Here is a 6218-nt window from a genome sequence, read left to right on the forward strand (position 1 = left end):
CAGAAACTCTGTGAGCTCCACCTCAAGAATTGACTACTTTGACAAGCTCCTAGCCATTTGCAATTTGGGGCATCGACCTGATCGGCCCCTTGCCTCAAGGAAAAAGAGACATTAAGTTTGCAGTGGTTGCCGTTGAATACTTCACCAAGTGGGTAGAGGTTGAACCCTTGGCTACCGTCACGTCGAACAAGTTGAAGGATTTTGTTTACAAATACATTATTTTTCGGTTTGGAATCCCCCACACTATAGTAACCGATAATGAAAAACAGTTCGACAGTGAAGACTTCAGATCTTTCTGTGAACAGCTCGTCATCAAGAAGAACCTTGTTGTTGTTTATTGACCTCAAGCCAATAGCCAAGTAGAGGCTATACACAAGGTCATCAAGCACACTATTAAAAAGAAGCTCGACGCCTTAAAAGGGAGATAGGCCGAAGAAATTCTCGAAGCCTTGTGGTCCTATAGAACAATAGCTAGGAGTTCAATAGGTGAAACCTCGTTCTCTCTATCATACGAGTGTGAAGCAATGGCCCCAGTTGAGGTGGGAATCAGTTCGTTCTAAAGGGAAGTTTTCAACGAGGAAGTAAATGAAGACCTTCTCCACCTGAGGTTAGATCTAATTGAAGAGCACCGAGCCAAGTCTTAATTAAGGCTCTCCTCATATCAGCTACGAGCCAAACGATACTTCAACACCAAAGTCAAAAATGGAGACTTTGAAGTGGGTGACCTAGCTCTTAGGAAGGTCGTCTAGGGAACCCAAAACTCGAACTTAAGGGCACTTGGGCCCAAATGGAAAGGTCATTTCAAGATCTCTGAAAAGCTTACACCATGATCTTTCTACCTGGAACGCCTCGACGGTGAAGTGATACTGGGAGCTTGGAACGCTAAGCATTTGTAAAGATATTACCAATAAGCAGCTCGGGTTCCGCTTATGTCTTTCTTTTTGTTGTTCATTGTAAGGTCGTTCACAGCCAAAATACTTTATCAATAAAAGAGGTATAATTCATAATCTTTCTTTTGTTCATTATTGATGTTTTAATTTGTTTAGCATTTATTCGTTGCTTCAAAGATCGTGACCTACGCGATAGCATTCCAAAAAAAAAAAAAACTTGAAGTCAAGAGTCCGAGAAAAGGTAGCTTATCTCAATAAGTCACACCAAAATCCAACTCTATAAGGGTGAAATATCCCAAATCAACGAAGTTAAACTTGAAATAAAAATTTCAAGTAAAAACAGGTTGAAAGGAAATCGGCCTTAAGCCGGCGACCAAAACTTGAAACGAACAACTGATTCCAAAATCAGAGTTGTTTGTCGCAAAAGATTTCCTCGCACACAACCAAAAAAGCTCTTCAAGAAGCGAGCTATGCACAACTTGGAGCAAATTCAGATCTTCTATTACAAGTTCAATTTGGACAACTGAAATGACTCTATAGAAGTATAAAATTTTTGCTCTACGAGGATGTATTGAAATATCTTCCTTTTCATTGATAAAGTGCTATTACATTCTAGAACAAAAAAAAAAAGAAAAAAAAAAAAAAAAAAACGATGTTTCAGCCAGTTGGGGGAGCAGGGGGATCATCCTCGACCGGTCCAAGGAGCTCGTCATCGACTAGAAGAGACGGTTCCTCGATGGAAGGAATGGCAGCAGTTTCTTCAAGGTTGGGAGCCTCGCCCGAGGGAATTGTAGTTAAGGGAGTCGGATCCTCGACTTCTTGCTTGAGCCCGATCTCCTCCTTACCTTGCTCGACCTCTTCTTCACCCCCACTATCATCCTTGAAGTCGTTTGAGTAGACATAGGCCATTCCTTGGGCTTTGACCTTAATCCTCTCTATTTTTTTCTAATAAGCTCGTAGGAGGAAAGAGAAGTCAATTGAAGGGTGGGGTTCCCACAATTTCTGTACAAGGAAGACCAACATCAGCCAAGCCTAGGCAGTGATGGCCTTATTCAACTCCTTAATTTGAAGTCTAAGCTGCCTAGCCTCAATTTCGATGTTCCATCGAGCCTTCACCTCCCAGGCAAGATCGAGTAAGGATTGATTGAATTTAGCCTCCCAGTCCGAGGCAACTTTTTGAGCCGAGGATAGCTCAGAATTATGTTTGTTATTGGGACCTTATTGCTATGCCAAATTCTTCTCAACCTCAGTTGCCTTAGCTTCAGCCTTCACTTGTGCGACTGATAAGAGCTTGAAAATACAAATTTAGTTAGTGGTTTATGGGGATTATTTGTGAGAAATTAGACTTAATTTGGTAAAGTTGCTTAATATTTTCATAATTGTCTTTTACAAGATCATGGGTGTGTTTGAGTGTTTTTCAGGCTACTAGTGCTAAATGTTATGCTCAGGTAAAAAATCATGTCAGCAATGGAATGAATGATGAGTAGAAACAAACGGATCAAGAATTGGAGTTGAATTGAAGAAGTTATGGAGGTTTGAAGTAAAGAGAAGATTCTAGATTACGCTCCAACTTAAGCATACCTCGGTAATTTGAACATATCTAGAGCTATAAAACTCGAATTAAGATGATTCTTTAACTATTGGAAATCTAATTCAAAGGGCTACATTTAATATGTTTACCACTTCTCCATAATCCATCGTTATCATGCTAAAAAATCACCATCTTTGAAATGTTGTGGAATGATGCGAGAATAAGAAGAGTTTTTACTGTGCCGCAGCACAATGCCGTGACACACTTTGTCGAGTAGGTACCATACTGTAGCATAGTGCTGGGGCATAGTCAAGATAGTTAAGAAATTGTCATCCATTTTTGTTTAGGAAAATAGGGTTAAGAGTCCTAAACCAAATAGAATTAAGGAAAATAAAACTCTAACCCTTGTGGGATATAAATAGAAGTCTTTTAGCATTATTTTGATGGGGGAGAATAAGAGGAGGCTAACGCAAGAGAAGATCAAAGTGACAAAATTTCTGAAGCTTTTGATTGGCAATATAAAGAAGCCTTCTTATTTCTTTCTTGAACTCATGTTTCTTATTTCAATAAAGATGATTGTTTCTTTCATGTTTATTATGAACTTAATTTATTCTCTAGGGCTAAGATGTAGCCCAATCTCTTGATTATGTGTTGATTTATGCATGTTAATTTTTATTAAGAATTTTTCCTAAGTTCTACTATTATGCCTAATGCTTTTGATTCGTAAGGGCCTAAGAATTGAATGAACTAATGGACTAGGTTGAGATCAAGAGATGATACTTGGTTGGTCTACGGTAGTAAAATCATAGTTTGAGCGAATGCTAGAGATAGGTTACCACGACTTGTGAGGTTTTGGAAAACTCTATAGAGCGTAATGATCTCCAATTGCTAAAATCTGATTAGAGATAATTCGGGTTAGTAATTAGGAGTTAATTTGATAACTGTTTGAGAGAAAGTTATTAGAAATTTAGGGAGTTTGACCTGTAGGAAGAGCTTAATAAAATTAGCATAAGTGATCAGTCCATGTGAATACGAGTTGGTGTGAAATCTATGTTAGAGTAGATGCCTTAGAGCCAATCAATTATTGTAGAATTGACTCTTTGTAATAATGTTCATTAATCAATAATAAAAGGCATTTTATTCTATATCGCGTAAATCATTATTATTGCAATATGTATTGATATATGTCCTTAGAATGGTAGAACCGTGACGAGGGTATCAAGTGTTTCAAATCTTGATAGTGAGAACCCTATGAGCACATGTGGTGGCCATTCTAGAAACGTCCGTAGCCCCAGTATTATTCTGAAGTAAGGGCACAGATAATACGGTAAGGCTATCATAGTGTTGAACGACCCTGTCGAAAGGCAGTGACTGATCTCACTTGTCAAGGTTGTTTGGTGACAACCTGGTGCAACACATGGGTGCTTGTTGTAGGCGGATATACCGCAGCAAGTTCACTGGACTGACCCACCAGAGGATTCCATATGGATGGTAACCCCAGTGTCTATGGAACAAATCCTCTAACGAATGGTGGTGCATGTGATCCTTAGACTTGAGATCACCGGAGTGCCTTGTGCACCGATTGGTACAGTTTGACACTAGCCTAACGCAGTTCTATTCAGAGCTGTCAGTACGGTGGTGATTGGCTATATCAAGGAGTGTATCAAGACTATGGTGGATTGACAAAGGATTCATCACTCCCGGGTACGGGAGAAGTTATCTCACGGCGCAATTCAGTATATGGCAATGACACTAAAACTGTGGCCACAGTGGGATTGAGTTGTTGCTCTATCCAGATTATAATACGGGTCATTGGTCCAGAAACTGAATATATAATATCGAGAGTAACCGAAGGTTGACACTATTTCTATGCCTTCGTCTCGTCGAGATAACGTATGATGAAAGGATCGTATTGTACGGTAACCATATCGTTGACAGGTAGCTACTTTGCTGAATCCGAATCTATCGGGTGGCCATGATGCCTTGCTAGGGGCCAATCTTGGTCTGTGTATTAGTGAGACGATTAATTGGTGTTAATCGCGATACTATACACTACCGGTATGATGAGGAGCCTATGGGTCACACACATAGAGGATAATTTAAGACTCAGGAAGAAAGAAGGGCGTTTTCGTCTTTTTGGGCAAAAGGGTATTTTGGTAATTTCACAGTGCAATTAAATTTGCTGAGGTCGTAGCCTTTATTTAATTTGTTAGAAAAAATTAAGTAAGTGAAATTCCGTTTAAATATATGTTCGCATATATTTAAATAAATTATCATTATTGTTAAATGTTAATATATATATTAAATATATATTAATTGATTTTTAATTGAAATAATGATGAAATAAATAAAATATCTAATTTGGGAGTGTTTGGCAACATGGGGTGTTTGAGTTGGAGCCCAAGCCTATTCCATGTGGGAATAGGGCAACTTGGTTTGCCTATAAATGGAATAGTGTTTGTTGTTTTATCAATCAATTCATTTTGCCCCTTTTGAAAAACAAAAGAAAACACAGTAGCCCCTTTTTCTCTCACTCCCACGCCACTTTCACTTTTGATTGAAAAATCAAATACTCATTTTCTTCTTGATTTCTTAAGGCCAAGGAGAATCTAGCAAATCCCTCATTGGTTCTTGGTGGTTGTCTTCGTGTTGACTTCTTGGTTCGATCCTATACTTGGATCGGTAGCAAACACGTTCAGAGACAACATTGGTGGAGCCTCCAAACGTGGGTATGAATCTAAACCTTTGGATTTATATTTTTCTGCAGATTCTTATAAAATATAAACTGTAATTTTCTATGCCCTGATTTTTGGGTTCTAAGGAACGATCCATGGTTGTAATTTTTTTTTGTTTGCCGCTGCGCAACCGGGTCGTTTCCTAACAATCTATACCCTAGGTTTAGTCATCTTTCTTTAAACCAACAGATTTATTTTAATCAGTTCTCTTTTTAATTTCAATTGCTAATTTTATTTAATTTAAGTTTTCCATGATACAATTTGGATTGATCAAATAGTAATAGGATAGTTTAATTGGTGATTGATAATAGTAATTCCCTTGGGTTTGATATTCGTATTTATACACTTTATTAATTGCACGATTTTGTACACTTACGAAAATCCACAACAAGTTTTTGGCGCCATTGCCAAGGAATTGCTTTCATATTATCAATATCAATACAAGCTGTTTAGTTGCTAATTTGGTTTGTATTATATTTTTTTTAATTATTTTTGTTTATAGTGCTTTAATTTTTAGTTCTATATTTTTAGTGTTAGACTATATAGAGGAGTTAGTTTAATGGCTGATACAGGAGTTGAAGTTGTTCAAAGAGCATTGAAGGACTACTCTAGTCCTACTGTTGAAGGGTGCTATTCTAGCATCAGGAGACCACCAGTTCAAGCTAATACTTTTGAAATAAAGCCAAGAATTATTCAATTGATACAACATTCGGTTCAATTTGCAGGGTTACCTAATGACGATCCTAACTTGCATATCACAAACTTTCTGGAGCTATGCAACAAATTCAGACACAATGGAGAATTTGATGATGCAATTAGGCTTAGACTTTTCCCATTCTCTCTTCGGGATAAACCTAAGGCTTGGTTGATTTCTCTGCCATCAGGAAGTATTACTACATGGAACGAGTTAGCTCAAGCATTTCTTACGAAATATTTCCCACTTGTCAAGTCTGCTAAGATGAGGAGTGACATCACTACTTTTTTCCAGCAAGATATGGAGTCACTCTACGAAGCTTGGGAGAGATATAAGGATCTCTTATGGAGGTGTCCTCACCATGGGCT

At 38.0% G+C, this 6218-nt stretch overlaps 1 non-coding gene across 1 annotated transcript; it reads right to left on the bottom strand.

The window, feature by feature from the left end:
• Positions 1–6111: 6111 nt before the first annotated feature.
• LOC116142723 lies at positions 6112–6218 on the bottom strand. The gene has a single exon (XR_004130035.1). It is a non-coding gene; the product is annotated as a small nucleolar RNA R71 (small nucleolar RNA).

This window comes from Pistacia vera, unplaced genomic scaffold (genome assembly GCF_008641045.1).
Source record: "Pistacia vera cultivar Batoury unplaced genomic scaffold, PisVer_v2 Contig417, whole genome shotgun sequence".
Lineage (NCBI taxonomy): Eukaryota > Viridiplantae > Streptophyta > Magnoliopsida > Sapindales > Anacardiaceae > Pistacia > Pistacia vera.